This window comes from Meleagris gallopavo, chromosome 1 (assembly GCF_000146605.3).
Source record: "Meleagris gallopavo isolate NT-WF06-2002-E0010 breed Aviagen turkey brand Nicholas breeding stock chromosome 1, Turkey_5.1, whole genome shotgun sequence".
Lineage (NCBI taxonomy): Eukaryota > Metazoa > Chordata > Aves > Galliformes > Phasianidae > Meleagris > Meleagris gallopavo.
Genome location: NC_015011.2, coordinates 96,143,802 through 96,165,652, shown reverse-complemented (window position 1 = coordinate 96,165,652; position 21,851 = coordinate 96,143,802). Strand labels below are relative to the sequence as shown.

General features: G+C 37.0%; 1 protein-coding gene across 1 annotated transcript in view; it reads left to right on the top strand.

The window, feature by feature from the left end:
* The window catches only part of NRIP1 (nuclear receptor interacting protein 1), a 93,198-nt gene that overhangs the window by 708 nt on the left and 70,639 nt on the right, over positions 1-21,851 (top strand). The window lies entirely within an intron of this gene.

The following is a 21,851-nucleotide window of genomic DNA, read 5'->3' as shown; positions in this document are numbered from 1 at the left end:
TGCTCCTTTCCCAGTGCAGGTTGTGTTGTATCAGAAAGGAGGTACTTGTACACATATTTACGGTACTTTGTAAAGCAAACTGACATCTACTGTTTGGTGCTATATTTATGCAGTAGAACTGTTTATGCATGAAGACTTTCAGTGATATAACTACTTATTTTAAATATACATATATATATACATATAGAATTTTTAAAAAGATACTTTGGGTAAATGTCAAGAGAAATATTTGGGTGTTTCACTGCATTTACATTGGTGACAGTGAAACTGAAAGCAGTGAACACATATTTACAAACTTAGAAGGAAAGAGGAAATTAAAATTAAGAGGTTCTTGTAAGTATACATACATTAACTATTTAAGAACTTCAACAAACTTCTTCAAAAAATTGTTCAAATAACCCTTCTATTCAGGCTACATTTTTCACTGTCCAGAACCTCATGTTTTTGTGCCTCAGTGCTATTGCACAGCCTATTCTATGTAAAACAATGATTGAAATATTTCCCTACCAGAAAATTCAAAACAAAATAATCAAATTTACCTACAACCTGTTAACTAAGGCGTGATATGGTCAAGAGTTTCAAATCTCTTTATTTCTTGCCAATATTTCTTTTCCCTAATTCTTCCTTTCTTTTTCACTGTTGCACTCTGGGATCAATCCTTTGCTCCCCAGAGTGTTTGCTGCTTGACTGTCAGCGTAATGTTGATCTGTGGAGAATTTTCCAACTTTTTAGACATAACTGAAAATTTATGTGCTAAGTTCAACTCGATATATTACATGACATATCCACAGCAGTGCAGACGCCATCATGGAGACAGAGAGACTAACTGTCTGTCTTGCCAAATATCTCAGCAGTCCTAGAACAGAATAAGCTTCCTAATGCACGGAGTATATGACAACGAGATGTGCTGACTTTTTGACGTATGTGTGTATAAAGTTCCTATTAAAACCCCTGCCTCAGAATGAAAGTTTGATACAGCTGGGTATGTAGTGTGCTTCTGACATCTGTTAGAGATGGAAGGGAGAACACTGGGGCATGTTAGTATCTCATCAGTCTGCTGATGGGCACTGTGGAGACCCAAGGAGTGAGCAAGTGTTTTCTTTGCAACTTTTAACATCTGCTTGCACGTGTTGGGTGACTTTCATAATGCAACTTAAACTAACTAGCAAGTTAGCCTTTGTGCATTTACACAAATTATAATATTTTTATATATTTATTGCATTTCAAAACTGTACTGTTTCTTATGCTGAACGAAGAAAATCCCCTTTGGAAATAAACTATAGCATTATTTGATCTGGCTGAGAGTCTGACAAGTGAGCATTATACAAACAGTAGGTATTCAGATTTATTACGATGGATATTTACTGAAACACACACATAATAGTCTCTAAGAGCATGTGATAGATTTAAAAATGTGTTTGATTTTTTTATTCATATCCATTTTGTAGAACTAATTTAAATCGTAGTTAAATTGTTTTGGTTTATCTGGTTTCAGTTATTGGCTGAAGAAGTGGAGTGAGGAGAAAACAATGGGTTAACTTTAGTGTTAAGATGTATCTTTTTACTTAAAAACTAAACAAAGCAGACAATGCCTTGAATTAAATATAAGCCAATTGATTTTTCATGGATTTCATCTGAGCTTTAGTTCAATGACACTTTGATTTCTTTTCCAAAATACCAGATCAATTTATGTGAAGGATACGCTGTAGGTTTGAATTTTAGTTTCAGTTCTCTATATTGAATATACTTTCTGTGTAGATGATAGTAGCTTGGAATAGTAGTGATGCAGGGCTTGCTTACCTTGACTGGCTGTCACCAGCTGTGGAATAGCTATTTACTGGCACAGCAAATGAAACAGTCCAGGGGCACACCCATAGAATAGAGCAAAAAAACCTGGAAAAACAACAACTCAAATTAGCCTGTCATTTCCCTTGTAATAAAATGATGCAGGCAAAAAGGCTTTCATTCCTATATTTCTTCATTTCTGTTTCTTTGTGTGGAATTCAGTAAGTGTTTCTGGGTACAGTAGGTTTGACTTGTATGAAGTAACTGCTAACATCTGCACAAAACTAAGTGGAAATCAACCCCTTGAAGCATTTTGTGTGTGCAACAAGGGCATGTGTATTTTAACTTAATACATTCCCTCTTCATGTAGTAAAAGATGTTTTCACATAAAGAAAATTAAAACAATACAGCTTAAGCACTTTGTCTCTAATTGTCGTTAGATTTTGCTTTTCTACATTTACATACCATTTTTTTCTCCCTAATTTGCTATTGACTCCAGTGGCAAGGAGCTAATGGAAAGAAAGTGGCTCTGAAAAATCTATCCAATGTTTCCTATGCATGAGTTTAGCTTCTAAGCTTCAAAGCCATTTCAATATTCCTGATTTTAGCCAAGGCAACAGGGCAAAGCTCCTTCCATTGAGAAGCGGGGAAAAAAAAAGGAAGCCATGGGACTCTTAATGATCAAGCGGAGATGATAGGACCTTGGCATGTGAAAAACCCTAATGTAGTAAATCAAAGCAGGCTGTCCTGAGTGTAGTAATATTTTTATGCTAATAAATTAGTGTCATAAGTGATTTGTCAGTAAGATGTAGAATATGCTATGAAGGAAGTCAGACAATATTTTTCTTTCATGTAGAAAAATAGAGTGAGGTCATAGCAAAATCCTCAACATTTTTTTGAAGATAGTTGCTGTTTGTCTGATTCACAGCATATTTAAATTCTTATTTGTCTTATATACATAAAGCAGATGTAACAATTTAGAATAGTTTAATGACAACTGTTATGGCAAGGAGCTGCACTGCTGCAGTGGGGAACACATCAGTGCAGGGGCATGGAGCTCTTCTGAAGCAGTGGCTCCAAAATTCAAGAGAAGCTCATGGCTCATTCTACCCTTCCTTCTCAGAGGGTTGTGCCTCCCCACTGTCACTTTTGATTTCTCACTCAGAGGCACTTCAATTTTGGAGCCAGGGCAGGATGGAATTTGAACTTGGGCTTAGGATGTTGTACTATAGGGCTTAGGACAGGCCTGGATCAATCAGCTACTTGGCTGGTTGGTTGGGGCTATGATGGCCACCTCATCCCATAGTCCCTCCTATGTGTACAGGCCATAGTCCTTCACGCTGGTATGTATGCCATCCCTCACAAAAGCTATTGTACAGTAACTTGTACTCCTGCACATCAGCCCCTCCAACTCCAAGTACTTCTTCTTTTGTCTTTTTCATTTGTCGCCACACTTCAGCCCCTTAAATCTAGAAAATGCTGCATACTGCCCAGGAACAGATGAAACACGTGCTGCTTCCCCTCAACCTGATGCAGTCCAATATGACAGAGACTTGTTTCTTTTTCCAACTTCTTTTGTTTCCCAAACTGCTTTGTTCCACAAAGAATGTGCAGCTTCCCCAGAGACAACAGCACTCTCAAGGAGGCAGAGAGGTATTCAGGGCCTGGATTTTTCCTGGTCCTTGCATGAAGTGTGCAAGGATGGAGAGCTGCCCACACTCATGTGCTAGCAGTCCAGTAGTGTAAAGGTCTCTGTCTGGATGAGGAGCTGTGTGATATGGTTTAGTAGCTTGTGGTAGCAGTGATAATGAGAAGACGGTTGGACTAGATGATCTTATAGGTTGTTTCCAACCTTGTGATTCTATGATTCTCTGACTCAGCGGGATGAAGGCATTAGCCCAAGGTAAAGAAAACTTTTCACTGAGGAAATCCAAAGGGACAGGATCTATTCTTTATTTTTTAATCTGTACTTTTCATGTTGAGTCCTATAGCATACAACTTTCCTCTGCTGCTGCTCCACACAGTCAAAATCACAGATGGAAGTCCAGTCTGACAATTTGGCATCACTTTCTGCAGTGACAGTCAGCCTTAGGAAGGTCAAAGGCTTAACAAAACTCAGAAGATCCATACTAGTGCAACATTATTTTAATTCATTCCTGCTTTTAAGAGATTCTAAAGATGCATATTAGTAATTAATTTAAAAGTGGTATGCGGATGTAAAGCTCCTGAAACTTACTGGCTCAGCAGCAGCAGAAAATGGTGGCCTTCTGTTACTATCTGTCCAACAGGTATAATATTGAGAAAAGTGTTTCTGTGTCTCTCAACACCCAGTCAGTTTGGGTGGGTAGAAATCTGGTCTGTTTACTTTATTTTTCCTGGAAAAAATTTCTGTAGTTGCAAGTATCTTGTTACAGGAAGATACTCTTCTACTGACATTTGTTTTACTATCCATTTGGATTTTCTTGTAGAAATGGGTGAGGTACATGAATATTAATCTTTTTTTAATCCTGAAAGGTTTTTAAACTTTTCCACCTCACTCTCAGGCCCATAGTATCTCTTCTCCAAATCGTAAGGGCCAAACTGATTTAACCTAGAATCTGTTCTAAGAAATTATGATGCAGATAGAAGGATTTTTATATGGAATCGGCATCTGCAAGAGAAAGTCCACTACAGCAGGCTGTCAGATTTGTGAGAGCCAAGGGAAAATGCTCTCACAAGCTCACTGTGCCTGCTGGCTAATGCATACTGTACATCCATCAGCGCTGGGCTGGTAGATGTCCAGCCCATTTCCAGCACGATTAATGCAGATACATACTGCATGTACTGTTCACACAGACACATCAGTTGCCTCATCTTCACATTATCCTCTGTATTGTGAACTTGGGATAAAACCTTCTTCTGTGGCAGTAAATCAGCTCCTCAGCACTTGGGATTTTTTAAGGATTTTTTAACTGGTATATGACCACCGGTTACACAGAAATGGGTCTCTGAGGCAGAACCTGACCAGATCCTTTCGCGCATCGTAGTGTACGTTTTCAGAACCATCTCTGCATTGTGCCCTGCGATTGTACTTCTCAAAGGTATCTATTTTCTGTTCAGGATTTCTGGCCGATACTTATTCCTGTCTCTGGCTGCTGACCCTTGGTTTGACTTTCTGGTTCCTGGTTTTTGGCCATGAATGTTCGGCTCCTTTCCCAGTTCTGGACAGGAGCCCTAACCTTTGGGCTGAATAGCCCATGTTCTAGTCTGTAATCCTAGAAGGCCACAGGTCATCTGTAGTAGACTGTACTCTATTCTATAACAAATTAAATGTAAAATGGTCGATATGTTAACTTTTTAGGCCTTTTCCTTTTTTTTTTTTTTTACAATTAGAGCTACTTATTTTTAACCTGGTCCTCCATTGGTATTTTACTAAATTGGTAAATATGACTTCTTTCTCTTTCTCTCATGTTGTGCTTAATGGCCGTTCTTTCTTTGGGGAGAATATAATCATATTTCTGGAAGTAGAGTGAGTGAACAGAACCATCAGCAAGTATACAAATTTCAGATTGGTGGCTACAAGACTGATAAGATCCAAAAGGAAAGGCAATAGAGTCAGAATATTGTGAACTTTTGTTTTGTTTTGTACATGAAATATTATAAACCTTATTGATATACTGTATACTTAGTCCTCTTTTTCTTTTGGAAGTTCATAATGTCATTTCATCACACGCAACACTAGAGTTTGAGCATAAACTCAAATGCATAAAGTAATGTTTGCTATAGTCTTGTCATAGAAAAATCAGTGAAAAAAATGAGATAGAAATTTGACAAAATATGAGGGAAAATTCAAGACCAAAGAGAGAGAACTGAAGACTGTAATGTATGTCAATGTTCAGGTGCAAGAAGGGTCCAGTTATTCTGAGAAGAGAATTAATGGATCGTGAATGCAAAGCTGAGTTCTAATGTGAACTTAAGGTTACAGCTTAGCCAGCTAGAAGGTAGCATGGATTAGGCAGCAGTATGGATCCAAGTGAAAACACAACTGCTTTCATACACACTAAATATGTTATACACATCTTGCAAGGATTTTGTAACGTAGGCATACATATACATACACACACTCAACAGAAAATAACAATTATAAGATCCATGTGGCTCACTGGGGATAAAAAACTCCATGTTGACACAGAGTTTTTGCTGTGAAAAGTTTTGATAAGTATCTAAAATCAAAATAATACCTGATCCATCCGCCTTGCTTCTGTTTCAATGTATGTGACAGTTGTCAATCTCAGAAAAATATTTGCTATTTTGCTTTAGCCTAAAAACAAGTTACAATCCCTTGTTCATCACTGTCTCATAAAAATATGATATTTCCTTAATTTTAGAGCTTAAATCAAGATCTTCAGATTTGGAGATATTCAGATCAATTTTTTATTCAACTACACAAATGTTCTTGCTTAATATATCTTCTGTTCTTTGACAAGAAGAAATATACTTGATGGCAATAATTTTCATGAATGTATTTATATATACTTATTTTCTGAGGCAGGCTAGCTTAAGTAAGGGATAGTGGGATGTTTGTGCAATTCAGCTAACAGTGACTCACTGGGACTCTACTTGGTTAGTGTAAGAAAAGAGAATGCTGGAAAGAAGCAAGTGTAGTGTATTTCTTTGGTGTGTTTCTTCCAAATCTGGTATGTTCATTAACATGATTTTATATGCTTTGTTACTCTGTCAGTACAGAGTAAGGAATCTGGTGAAATAAAACAAGTTCTTCAATCTGTTATTCAGTTAAAATTTGTCACTGTAAAAGCTAGAGCAGAACATTAGGGCATAGCTTTCATTTAAATTGAGAATTTTTTACTTGGTGTAAAGCCCCTTAATGGAACTGCCTGTGAACTGGTGTGACATTCACTGTGTGTAATGACATCAGTTTTCTTTTCTTTTTTTTTTCAAATGAATTAAAAATGGAAAGTACTTCCAGTACTTCTTGGTAACTACCAAGAAGTCGGGTCCCTTGGTATTGCAGAGGTCCTTTCTTCATTAGAGGCAGGTAATTTCCCTTACTCATACTGGCTGCCATTTCAAATCCCACCAACTACTTAAATAGCAAGATATTAATGAGGGATGCTACTGGAGTGTCAACTCTTAATTTGGTAGTGTTTGATTCATCTGTTTTAAAATTGCAGAGAGTGAAGCTTCCATTATCTTTCATCAGAGAAGATGCTTATAGGCAAGAAGATCTAATTCTTGCCTGGTTTCTCTTGATAGCCAATTGCCTTCCTTAAGTCTTCACCATTTACTTCTAGGTTAGTTCCTTGGCTTCACTTTAAATAATTTCTCTGATTCCTTGATATTCATACACTGCAGTTAGTTATATATAGACTCTCTTTATACTACCCCCATCCACTTAGCTGGTGAGTAGCCAAGTAATACATATTTAGCACTTTTAATTTTACCTCATAAATCAATCATTTTAGCTCCAAAATCAGCTACTTCTTTTTTTCTTAAAAGCATCATTCAACACAAAGAGTCCATTATGTATGCCCGTGAATAGTATATTAATTGTGCGGTTTCAATTATAAACAATGTTACATAATTAACTTCATACTGCTCACATATTGCTCACTTTGAAAATTGTACAACTACGATTTCTATAATGGTAGCTACAAGATGACAGCATTAATCTAAGCACTGTTGCTCTGAATTGTCGCCAGTAAAGCATAGGCCTTTTAACTCTGCAATTACAGTAGAGAGACAGTGTATTCCTTCTGCAGATTTATTGCTTTAAGTAATTTTTCAAAGGTTTTCACCTTGTTTTCTATTGCCATGCACTAACTGTATAAGGAAAGGTTACTTTGGGGAGTGGCTTTATTAATATATAAAGAGATATCACTATTTTTTTCTTATAAATAAAAATTAAAAAGATAATCTGTAGTATATTCTCTATCAGTTTTTCTTTAAATTACTTCCCTACTGATTTTGCTCTTTTGCTCTTGGCAAATGCTGTTCCTTTTCTCTTGGGAGGAAGATAGAGCTATAGTGAATAGCAGGGTGAATAAGAAAAGAGAATTCAAGTCGGAATCAAAAGGGAAAATGTGAATACATTGATAATTATTTGTTTCAAATTAGAAGGCTGAAAAGAGGTCCAGATTCCATAACTACACACGGTCCCATACCTATACACAGAGCTCTGTTAGAGATGCTGGTGGAGAAAGAGCCAAAAAAGGTATTGCTCTAATTTCAAATCTGGAAAAGTGAGGTGCAGACAGACAAAGCGCTTTTCTCGGTATTACAGAAGTCTGCAGAAGCAGGAGTTTAAGCTCCTGCCTCCCAGCTGAAGCTGATCTACAAGAATGTATTTATTCTATAATCTGTTTTTATGCTCTTATCTATTTAATCTTCCTCTCGTACCAATTTTTATAAGTATGTTGCCACAGAGAACTCCAGCACAAGAAATATTTCTGCAGATGAACCCTGATGTTTTATAGTAACGCTGTATAATCACTACGTGGGAGGTACTCGGAGTTAAAATGGTGCAAAATGCCACTGGGGTAAATCACTTCCGTGCAGGCAAGTCAGGTTAGCTATCTGCTTATTGCTGCCTTTTCATCCTTCACTGTCAGCGGCAGTGGCTCTTTCAGCATTACATAATGTTACATATGTTGAGCCAGATTGCGGGCTTCTACCGGGGGAGCAGCAAGCACTGCCCCCCCAGCAGGAATCAGAGGAAAGCCCTCAGGAGTCCCGCTTGGGATTTTCCAATGCTGCTCTATGGGCATGAAGAACTTTGGCCTGCTCTCTGTGCCTAGATGCACGTATGCACCACCTCCTCCCTTAGCGTGCCTCTGCTCTCCATTTTTCCCTTTATTCCCCTCGGAATGGAGGGGATCGGTTTTGGCTGCTGGCTGGCAGGGGGGATGCATGAAACAGCACCGTGCCCTGCAGCCATCCCTAACGTTTGCTGCGGGAAAATATACCATGGGGGATGTTATTCCATGGCTTACAGCTGCAGTAAGTAAATACACTAAAATTAAAGGCCAGGCATGGGATTGATGGATTTGGTCCCGTGCGACTCACTCGCTCTATCAGTGCAGTGTACCAGTTACTTCACGGGTTATTTGTTTAAGCTGAAGATTCCACTTCTGCTTAATTGTGCTGTATGTGAAACTCAAAAACGGCTGCAGTCCCAAATTTATAAAACAGCATTATACGGAATATAGGCCTATTAATTTTACAGTCTAGGTTCTGATTACATTTTACAGCACCTCTGACGAACTGCATAGATTTTCCCCATTAAAAATGATGACAATTCAGTTCTGTCATTTTAAGTGGAATTAAATCCAGCATTGCCAAGTATGATAATATCCTAAAAAAAAAAGAAAGAAAGAAAGAAAAAAGAACCAACACTTACAAAAAGAAAACCTTGCAAGACCGTGTTATTTGTGTAAAGGAAAATTTTGCTCCTCAAGGTAGTGCAACTGTTACCTGTCACTGCAGTCAAGAAACTGTAGGTCTTGCCATCAGATATCAGCAGAAACTCTCCATTCAAGCTGGGGAAGTTAAATAATGTTTTCTAGCACGGCTGTGTAATGTGTCTATTGGCAATCAGAAAGCCTATGGTAACTAGTTCAGAAAATAGTTACATTAAATTTTAAACTCTTTATGATATTTATGCTTTGTTTTAGAAGAAACTAAAGTGTTTTACTTTAGGTGGAAAAAAAATTGCAAACACTGAAACATCCTGTTTTTGACTTTTTTTTAGAACTTAAAGAAACACACAAAAAACAGAACATTGAAATGCCATAGTATGAAACTAACGTTTCCATTTTCCTGACAGTGAATTTTAAATTTGAGGGGAAGGGGCTTATTGTGATTTAAAGCAAAGTCAAAATCTGAAAATGGACATAAGATGACATTCCTGCTGGTGGCATGACTTTATGTTTGCATTTGAAGATGCAAGGTATATATATATATATACATATATATATATATATGTGTATGTATATATTTTCTTTCTAGCTCCAACTTGCTACAGTAATCCTGTTGAATTCTCTTGAAAAGAATGGCAAGTTTCCCACTGACTTTATTAGTGACAGGACTGGGCCTTGATGCAGTACCTCGTGTCATAGCAGCAAAACTTGTTGCCAATAGACTGTCTCAAGGGAGGAGATTTCCAGTAACTGCTCCCTGAGAACTATTCTAAAAATGCATCTTTTTTTGTCCAGCCACCAGGATAATGATATACTCCATCCCTAAAGAGAGGGGCACTAACTGAACTGCATTGATGGCACGAGAGGTCCCTGCTGGCTTGTTCACTAAACAGAACTGGCAACTGACTCTGAAGATAAAAGTTCTTGACGTTTTTCCAAGCTGGTGGAATGGAGCTGAGTGACACTTAGAAATAAATAAAGGAGGGAATAGAATGATCTTGAATGACAGAAGAGCTTTAATGCAAGGCTTTCATGGGGGAGACGCTGAATGTACTGTATCAGACTCGAGTCTAGGGGATTTGCTGGATATTGTGCATTTTTGCTACCAGTCGTAAGAAATGTGGAGGAAAACAAAAGGAAAAATTTCAAATGACTTCTTTATATCATGTAAAACATTAAACAGATATACTCATTTTTTTCCCTTTAAATGACTGCCTACACATTGTCTGTCTCTTTGGAAATCTGTTAGAACGTTCTATCTCCTGATAGGAAAACATACTTCATGCAAAATATTTGTCATTTGTCTGTTATTATAATTCATGATCTTATCCTTCATTCTCTTACTTCTTTAAGCAAACAGTAATAGTACTTTTAACCTGAGACTTCAAAGGTAAAAATATTGTGAAGGGGTCCACATTCTTTTCCTTCTTGTCTCTGATCTCAGCCAAAGCCTTTGAACATCAAAGCTGCTCAAAGTTTGGGGTAAGTTCTTAAGGATTAGGTTACTAGAAAGAAATTCATTGAATTTTTATGTTCGTACTCAACATGGATCAGAACAAATATTAATATTCAAGAACAGTTTAATTTAATCACTTACAACAATTAAAACAAGTTGCTGCTTAATCTTTTTGCTCAGTACAATGAAGCACACTCATTCCATTGTATTGCTGTGAAAAATCCTTGATTTTATCATTCAGAAATTGCTTGAAAATTTTTCTAACCTAGGAACTGAAAAGCAATTAGAAGTTTAAAATAAATTCCCCAAACAAAGGATGTTGCCATTTTAATTACAGCATCACACTGTAACATGAGGCTAACACTTAAAAAAATGGATCTTGTACTCTCAGTCTATTACCACTAAGCAATTTTCATCTTCACATTAATTTTTGTAGGTTGTCATCTAAATTAAATACTTCTCAGCTCTGTCAGTTTATCTCTATACATACTCTCATTACAGAAGTCACTAGAGCCGAAGTATTTTAATCTTCAGTATAATCCCTGTAGGACCATATTCTTAGCTACAACTTTAGGGGCTCTACAGTTGGTCTTTTTAAAAGGAGCACTCCTTTGTTGTGCAGTGAATCTTTCTCTTTTAAAGACTTTCTATACACATGTAACTTTTGCAGTCTGTTCTGAATAAAAGAGAAAACAATCTTCATTTTCAGTTTCTAGGCAGTCGTAAATTCTTCTATTCCCCATTACTCATCTCCTAACTTCTGTGTTCTCAGAAAGTGTTCTAATAACACTGTTTTGGTAGGTTTATTTTTTTGGTCATTTAAAGGCAAGTCCTGGGGACAGAATTCTTCAATGTTTTCAATTTAAAAAAAAAAAAAGGATAAGAAAATATTAGTTGTAAAACTAAATCACCAAACACATTAGTGCTGCAACTAGATCCCTCTTCAGATCAGAGCAGATGTATTTTGCGCAAACTTCAGTGCTTACAAGAATCAGCAGTCAAATATTTAGCAGATATGTATGCCATCAGTGGGTTAGCAACTCTGCCACGCAACCACTTCTAGCTTAGGTTGTTTTATGTTTTCTTATGGAGCGTTTTCACTGACTTCAGTAGCACCGTTCAAGAAGCAAAGCTCTTCTTTGAATAAGGTTGCCTGATCAAATAGGCTGCTAGCCCTACTGCTGTTATTTTTCCAGGGTGGCTTCTGTGGATGGCTGTTTTGGTTTTATTTTGATTTATTAGTGAATAGTCTAGACTCGAGCAAATAACTGCAAAAGCAAACAAACAAACAAAGAAAACCAACCAAACAAAAAAAAACAAACAAAAAAAAACCATCATAGAATTAAATGGCTTCTTAATCCTTGGCAGTTGAAAAGCTGACAGCCAAATCACCTTCACAAGCAAGAACTCATCAGAATACAACACAAATCTGATGTGGCTGTGGCATATTCAGACCACACCTATAAACTGCCTCTGTTGGTCCTGGTGCCCCAATCACCCTGCTGGAAGGCCCTGTTGGGTAACACATGTAGGCTTCCTTCAGAAGAAACTCAGAGCCTGCAAAGAAATAATATATAAACCTGAGTTTCCTTTCAATATACAGAATATAGCCAGAGGGCACAAGCATCTGGATCTGGGAGCTGAAAAGGGTTTCTGAATCTGCAAGTTTAGATGTGAAATCCTGAAAAATATACAAAAAGTAGAGGCTTAGGATGCCCTCTTGTTAGAGGAAATGAGCAGAAGCCCATCACCTAATATTCATGTAACAGCTCCAAGAACATGAGTAGATGCTACATGTCTTTAGATATCATTTCTTCTGGAGCCAGTGACAAAGCTTCTGTTATCTTACCTTGGTAGGATCAGCCTCTTGATGAGTATCTCTTGATAATATATCAAAGTTCATGAAAAACTTGGTAGGGCAACAGCAGAACCAGCCTAAATAGATTTTGTGGTGTACTATGAGAGAGCAGCAGAGATGAAGCATGCATTAATTTGTACAATACACTGCTCTGGAAAGAGAACTTGCTATGCAAGACGATATTTGATAATTGGTTTCATTGACAGATCAATAAGCTAGGCATTAAAATAATCTAGTCTAGGGAACATAAAAGCATGAATGAGTAGTAAGCAAAGCACATTTATTTTGACTAATAATAGGAAGCCTTAATCTTTCGACTGCAATTCTGAAAGAATTGCTTGCAATCGAGACCTCCATAAGGTTTTTAACCAGTGAACCTGGGTTGAATTTTAAAGATAGGTTAGAAGTTCAAGTGGATTTGGGTGGATGGCAAGAGCCAGCCACGAATAGCTGTTTTGTTTGATTGTGACTGAACAAAATTGATGCTGATAGAAGCTTTTGTAGCTACTAGCTTGTCAATATGGTAATAGTGCAGTTTGAAATTGCTGGTTTGGTTGACAAATAGATCTGTGTCTTGTCGGCACAGAAATGAAAACCAGCATCAAGCCAATGAATATTCCTGCATACAGGCAGCTTTGGAATGCTGAATACAAACAGGGCCAAAATGGAGCCCTACAGAGCACAAGAAATAAATGCTCTAGGAGAAGGACACAAATTACCCTTGAAAATATAATGCAGGTAACTGTTGGATAAATATGATTTAAGCCAATTTAGAACTGTGCCAAAAAGGAAGATAAAGTCCCTCAGGCATTCAAGAAGAACATTAAGATCTAGCAAAATGAGAATAGCTGTAGAATGAGAACCTGTCTTTAGGAGAAGGTTACATCTCATTGCTGTGTTGCTGAAAAATTTAAATACAGAAAAACCACCTAAAATAAAGAATTTTATTCTATACTCACTGGAACCAATGACAAATCTTTTATTTGTGCTGGTGATGCTCTGTTATGGGAATGTAAAATGAGACAGTAATTCATTGAAGATTTTTATGTTTTGTGTTGTGCGTGGACATAGCTCTTTTTACACTATAGCAAACTAATGTGTGTGGTGTTGCATTTTTTACTTAACCTCTGAAGAGACAGCAACAAGTAGATCACACTAATGGTGTGAAACATTCTGCAAAATTGATTTTTATCAACTTGCTTAAATTTGGGAAAACCTTTCGTAGGTTCTTTTTAACTTCTGGTTTACAGATTTTCTTACTGGAAGCATCCTAGCAGAATTGGAAAATGTTAATAAATATATTCACTGATATTTCAACTTACAGTGGAAAGACAGAGGAAAGAACAAAGGGAATCTTTTAACATAACCTTTAACAGAATAGCTGTACAGTACAAACAAAGGTTGAATAACTTCCTTTTGTTCATGATACGGACCAGGCAAAACTTACCCTTCAATTTAACTTGAAAATAATGAGACTTTTTTTATTCATGTGAAGGTGGGAACTAGGAAAAAGTTGGAGAGTCATGGAAAACAATTAAATGTTTTCTTTTCATGGTTTACGCTGTATTTTACTCATAAATCCGAGCCCTGGATATTACTGGAATCACAGCAGTCTGCGCCACTGGGAAAGAGACTTTCTGTAGAGTATTAAGGGTCATTTCATAATATTTTTTTTCCTGCCTTTTTCTTTCTTTTATATAAATGAAATGAGTAAATTCTATTTACAGTCAAAGGAATAACTCTGGAAATCATATGATGTTGTTGTGTCATAACAAATAAAAAAGCACCAAGGATTCACCTACACTGTTGTACCACTTATTAGAATAATTTATTAGCTTTCTTAAAGCATCCATATGAGCAACATCAGTCAGACAGCATGAGCAACAAATTACAAACAACTAGAACACAGAATGACTTCAGAGAGTTGAAGAAATGTCTATGGAATTAATTAATTTATCCTATATTAACCTAGCAAATTTAACTATCAAGTAGTTGTTAAATAATTGTGAAGTGTTTGTGTTTTCAAGAGTTGAAATCTGCCCTAGGCAAACCACACACACACTCTTTTTTTCTTCTAAATATACTTTTGAACTAACATTGCTCTTCATTTCTGCTAGGTAGACAATGCCACTGACCAGTAAAACATTTAAAAGCTATTAGAGATATAGAATGCAACATATTTTTTTAGGGTGCCTATAAGGAATCATCCATGTATTCAATTTTCTACTAAGAAAATTAGCAGTAGTGCTGAAGAATGGTGGATTGAGAGCTTAGGTGTTGCTGACATTAATGAAAATACTTTAGGGAGGGGAGTAATTTTAAATAGCATTTGTCAGAAAAAACATTAATCTACTTGTATTTTGTATGAGATGAAAGTATGCTGCTTACACAAAAATAATAATTAAAAAAAAAAATGTGGCACAGCGTCAGATTAGACACAAATCAACCTGAAAACATTTGAAATATGTATTCTTCTTGCTGCTTGACCACTTGTTTCCTAACAGGCTGGGCAGGAAGCAGGGAGCAGGAACTCTTAGGAGAACAGATTCCTCTTTCCTCTGTAGGGGCTTCCACACTCATGCTCTTTGGAGCATTTTATCAAGAATAGGATTAAGTCTGCCTACATGAACTGTACAGTGAATAATAATTACAATAATACTGGAGGACTTTAAGTGTTGCTTCCCAGCCCAAGTAAACATGAAATGATACTTTCAAATTTTTCACGAAATATAATGATTTATGTCCATTTAACATTTTACATTTAAAAAGTTGTTTTGGTCATTGTACTGCAGCAAAGATTCAATCATTTCAAAAGCAGAATTACTTACATATGCTACCTGCTATTTATATACAGAAGTATCCTGTGATTTTACCCCTTCATTATCAAACCAAGAGTAATCTTGAGAAGCTGATTCTTTAAAATACATAAAAAGGCAGCAAAAGAAATTTCCTACTTCTGTGAAACGAGTGTAACTCAGACCTATTCCTCTGCTAGCTTTACATCACATGTGAAATATTAGTATGATGATCAACAGCATCAAAACTGGATCTGTGTATCTAACATTTAGTGAAACTGTCTCTCAATGAATAGATATTTGTATGCAAATAAAACTCTACAAAATTTGATCAGTTATAAAAGCAGTGCTGTAATTTGAAACTGATAAATTAATTCCACATAACAAATAAAAGTGAGGAACTTATGAGTGCTTATATGGCCCAGTGAATTGAGTTTTTTAAATTTTTGGATACACAATTTAAATGGATTTTCCCATTAGGCATCGGAAGGTAAACAAAACCAGTAATCAATTGTCATTAAATCTGTGATATTAGATAGGCAATTCTGAGTCAATTGTCTTGACACACTTTAATTCTTAGAATTAGGACCATATTTTATAGCTACCTTTTAGGACCTAATTCCTAATTAGAGAAGCCATTTTATTTTTTTCAGAATTTCTTGGTCATTAGTTTTCTGAAAGCTTTTATGAGTGATGTTAGGAAATGCTGGGTAGTTGTTCATATCCTTTCTCTTTCCATTATCTTTTTGTGTATTTCTGAAAAGTGTTAAGTATAGGTTTTTTGAAAACTTCATTTTATTATAAAATAAGCATATGAATAAGGCCTTCTGTACACTTGGGTTCCAGCAATCCTTCCTTCGTTTCCCCCTCCAACTCTCACATTTAAAATAAATAAATAAATATAAATCCCAGCAACTTAGAACAGAAAAAGCATTACAGAAAAATTGGAAATAAGATACTACTTTGGCATTTAAAGTTCTGCCAATGTACTATTTCATCAGTAAAAGCTTCATTCTTCTGAAGTACAAAGGATGCCATTGAACTGGCTGAAGTAACGGTCCACGTGCCATTTCAGAAGTGTCCACCACATCCACACAGGGTGGGCAGCTGGGGAGGCAGGCACAAGTGGAGAGGCAACTCTCTACAACTACCTAAAAGGAGGTTGTAGCATAGTGGGGGTCAGGTTATTCTCCCAGATAACAGTGATAAGTTAAGAGGTAATGGCCTTAAATTGCTCTCGTGGAAATTCAGGTGGGATATTAGGAAAAATTTCTTTTCTGATTGGTGAGGCACTGAAACAGGCTGCCCAGGGAGGTGATGGCGTCACTGTCCCTGGAAGTGTTCAACAAGCGTGCAAATGTGGCACTGAGTGACATGGTTTAGAGGGCATGATGGTTATGGGTTGGTAGTTGGACTTAGATGATCTTCTCCAACCTTAAAGATTCTTAGGTGTGCAAAATGGTGCTGAGTGCCTGAGCTCAGGATGCTGTACCCACCTGTCCTTCCCTTGTCTCTAAAGTAAAATGAAAGCAGTTACCTAACCATTAGAACAGAGGGAAAGTATCTTCTCTATTGTAACCAAAATCAGATAAAATAAATCTGGATTTTCTTGATTTTCTTTCATAAATAGTTACATAAAACGAATTATATCTTGTTTTTCTTATAAACAGAGAAAAAGAAACAGAAATGAAAACTTTGATTTATTTGCTTAAGTATGTGTTCCAAGTTAGTGGTTAGGTCAAGTCACAGCTTCAGTATATTAAAACAAATTGTAGTTTGTACTGTTGTTTTTTTCATTAAAGGTCCTCTTGTTCCTAAGCTTGTATATGAGCAAGTAAATATATTTGATAAAAAAAACTCAGTTAAGTTTATCAGTTTAGTTCTGGCTGAGTCAGAGCACTTAAGATCGTTTGTATTAAAGAAAATTAGAATTGCAAGATGTAATTAAAATCTTAATCTGTTGGAAAAAAAAAACTGGCTCAGTACCTGTGTTACCATTAAGGGCAAACACAGGCCACTTTAGCCTCTCCTTTTTCGCTACTTCCTAATGGTCATTTGTAGAATGTTATTCCCTTCCAGTGTGGTGCTGGCTGCCAGTTCTCCATGAGTATAATTTGTATGTACTCTTCGTTTTATCTTAGAACATATTGTTTCAACAACATGGCTTGTGTCATCATGAGAACTGCAGCAAAGGGTTATCCAGATTTTATGATAGCTGGCCAGAAAAAATGGTGCTGTGAAACAACATTGTACTGACAGTAGTTTCTTAACACTGAATCTAAGAGAGGGTGAGATACTGAAGTTCTTATTCAATTTGTTATTGTTGACATTAGGAACATCTTGGTCAAAGAAAAGAGAGAAAAGCAGGAAAATACAAACTCTGAAAGGAATATACACGTTCAGAGTAGTTTCAGCTACATGCATTTTTTTCTCAAATGTTATTCTTGCAATGTCAATGACCCACAAGTAGTAACAGCATTTTCACACTGGCTCCTAGATCTGCCCTCCTGGTACTTTCTGGTGTCGGCTTGGAAGTGGTAACTGGAAGCTACTTGTTCTCAGGACATACCTTCACACTATCAGTAATGATAGTGACTCATCAGAGCAACATTCTCAAAAGTGTATTTTTCATTGTGCGTGTGGGATGAAACTGCAGAAAATTCGCAAGTACAGGATGTGTTCTTCTGGGTAAAAACATGCCTTTAGGTCTGGTAAAATATGAACAATCAGTGTACAGCAGTCACATCAACTTAGTATACACCACTTTGACTCTTCCAGGAAAGGTGTTACAGAGGCTGAAAGCAGTGTTTATTTCCTGTCAGAAACTATAAGACCCAAAGTGTTAGTTCCTGTTTATGGCCCAAAAATGCACACACAGACCAGAAATGCATATGGGGAAGTAGCCCTAGTTCATGCCTCCAAACAGATACAAGATGCTAGAGGCATAGATGAAACTGACCAGATGCTGCAAGCATATGATTCCTCTATGAGAGCTTATATGGTACAGCTGTCCTTAAACGTTTTGGTAATTGAAAAGACTCCAGCATCTGGTCTCTTGCTTATTACTCTTAGATCAAATGGTCATGATCTGAAGTCTACTTTAATAAGTGCAGGAAAAAAAGAACTTGAGATGCTAAGAATAACTAAGTCAAATGGCCTGCTTTGAAATGCTTGTAAACATATGTCTAAACTCTGTAATGTAAACAAAAACAAAAGCAGCAAACAACTCTAGTAGGAAATTAAACGAATTATGTAAGCCTACTAATATCTTTGTTGTGTTAAATGTAGATAGGTAAAGAATGTTTTGACATGAGTGGTATGCACTTTTCATTTATATGGAGAGTATATTACTTTTCCCAGCTTGACCTCCAATGATTGCAGACTTGTGGATGTTATGAACAAAACAAGATAGACCCTACGGTACACCCCGCAGAAATCATCACTATATAACAGTTTTTCCTCAGATAACAGCAGTACTGTTCCAGTTGATTTCAGTTTGTCCTAGATAGTACCACTGGAAAAAGGGAGACTTTTTCCACTTTCCCACTTCTCACTAATGTATGAACAGTATTCACACCGAGGAGGAAGTTACAGTTACCATTTAATTAGGGAAACCTCCTTTGAGTTCAATAATTGAATAAATAAGAATCATAGCCATTCTTTTATTTTGTGTGCCTACACAAGCTCTGGAATATTAGGTGATTTAATCCTCTGTGAAAGGACCTTCCAAATAGTGGGTAATCTGACATATTACATGAATTGAATTAGGCTGAGTCAAGGATGGAATCTCATTATTGTCTGTGTAAGGCTGACAAACTATTTCAGAGTAAGACTTGGTCTGTAAATGAATTTCTGTAAAGCTAGCTAGCTTTCCAACCGTGTCCCAAGCCTTTCATATCATGATTGGATGCCATAAAGCAAGGCTTTAATTATTCTGATTGAAAAAGGTAGTTTCAGAGCTGTTAGTTCTTTGAGAGGCTGAGAAAAGGAAAATCAAAATAAGACCAACAGTAGCTCACCCAAGCTCTTCAAAGCACTTTCTGTAATTTAAAAATAGGTTAGCGTTAACATAAAAATGTTTGGGAATAATGTAATAGCATTTTCATTTTCTTTTTAAAAACAGTATGTTTCTTGTTGCTGTATGGCACAGACTTATATGCTTTATTTTATTAAAGTTTGATTACTGGAACTGTAGCTTTGCTCAGCATTTTAAATGCATTATTGTAACCATCAAAGTGATCAGATAAAAAGTTAGGGGTAATCAACAATTTATTTGACCATTTTTGAAACAGTCACGTAGATTATTTTTCGTTCTGCAAGAGTGCAATAACTACAATTTGTTTTGGTTTTGACAGGACTCACAGAAGATCAAAAACATGCATTTCAGTCTTGAGATTTCCAGTTAGCAATTGTAAAGAGTGAATGCGCTTGTATGTGCGTATTATTGTATACATATATATATATAATAGGTCCACTGATATTACTAAATGTGAATTTATGCTTCACAAAGTAAGGTAAGAGCTCTACAGGAAGTGCTCGCAATTCTGGGAATGAGTTCTAATGGAATATGTATTTCTTCCAATGCCGATCCAAAAGCAGAGAACTTTCTAGCAAAGAATTCCACTCAAAGAAAATGATGCTTTTTATGATGTCTGTAACAGTCAAGTTATTGGCCCCACCCCAGCAAGTAGATAGGCAGAAGCATCGGTAGATGCATGTCTTTGATGCTTGGAGAGTGAGCGGGTGCTTAAGTTTGGTAGAAGACTGCACAGGCAGAACCAACACAAACACATCAGTACTTTGATAGTTCTTGAAAGTTCTTGATTCCACAGTGTGCTGTCCACAGTATTTCCTTTTCTTGTATAGAGTATTTATTTCCTAACCTGTTTGAATTCTTATAGTTCAGGTAAATAAGAGCCAGGGGTAATTTTCAGTGCAACAGGAATATTAACCTGCTAAATTCATACATTATATTGTTTAATACAACCACGATTGATTGAATTGTATAGAAACTTGATTCCTCAACAACCTTTATTTCATCTACTCAAAAGTATCTTAAATATTTCACACGGACACTTTTTTCTGTTGCTTGTTCAAGATCCCTCCTTTTGTAGGTCTCTCGTCTGTGCAATGTTCCCTAAGGTTAAGAATGAAAGAGGTCTCTACTACAGACATTCTTGATTGAAATAGCAGCTAAATTGCTGCAGTAATGAGAAAATTTCCTTTCCCCTAGATAATTCAGCAGCTTAACAGTGAAACATTTTTGAGATAAAGATTTTTAGAGAAATAAAAATTGAAAGATCATTTCTTTACAAACAGAATTTGTTAATGAGGCTACTATGGAAATGAACAGCAAAACTAGTTGTTTTACTGGCAGCATGGTCGGGTGATATGGTGAGACATTCTCTGAAGGAAAAAGAGGCCGTTGTGTATAAAATGTGACACGCAGTAGCTTTAGCAAACGCTGCTGCTTTTCTGAAAAAAAGTGGTTAAAAACACATGATGATGAAGTTAACCTAAATCTTTCATTGGCTTAAAAAAATAGGTCAAGTAATACATTACTAGCTCTGCTGTAAGCGCGTACACAATCCGTGCATTCCAAAGGAAAAGAGGTTTTGCTCCACATTCCTACGTGCACTTCAGCCATGGTATCCGCGAGCTCAGGCATTTGGCTTTTCACAAACAGGGCTCCCTTTTGCTTTTCTTAAGTGGAAATTCGTATGTTCTTTAGTGATATCAGTCTGTTACTAAACTATGCTTGGGGATGCCACTTATTTTACATGAGTTTCTGAACCAAAATATTGGCATATGTTAGTACAGATATCATCGCACAGCTTATAACTGATCTGTAAACAAATGTTTCTTTTGCAATCCTTAACTTCTAAGAGAAGTGTCACAAAGTGTTCTGCACGTTGTTTTAGAATGCTTTACGCAGCATCATGGCTCTCTTTAAACACAGGCTCTGCTCTGCTCACAGATGATGTGGCTGAGGTCATGCACTTTCTGTAGTTCGCCTAAACAGACAGTCTGGTGTGTATCTACGGACTCTTTGACTCTTCTTTGATTAGAATGGTGTCTAAAGAAAACCTTGACTGCTAACAGATTCATAAGGCACTTTCTCACAGCATAGGTTGCCTTCAGTCCTGCGTGGATACCCCCAGCCAAAATGGAGGACTGGCTCTCTTTGGAGGCCCAGGTTGTTCTCACAAACTGTTCGCTTACTGGGGCATGGGTCACCTCCATGTTTTCACGGGCCGCCGTGACCCTGATTCTCGACACCTGCCTGCAGAGGGAAGGCTGTTTCCATCTGCGCGAAGCCCCTGGCAGTGGAGCAGCGCAGGCCGCGGGCTGAGGTGCGCGCTAGGAGCTGCGAGGGCATAGCCGGGGGTCAGCGGGACCGGGGGCAGGAGAGAAAAAAAAAGTTTTTCAGAGGAAGGCCTGAAAATAGAATCTCTAAAGCGGTAACCACAGGAAGCCTGTTATGCTTAACGAGCTGGAGGGAAAAAAGAAAACAAAAGAAAACAAAAGAAAAAAAGCTGTTA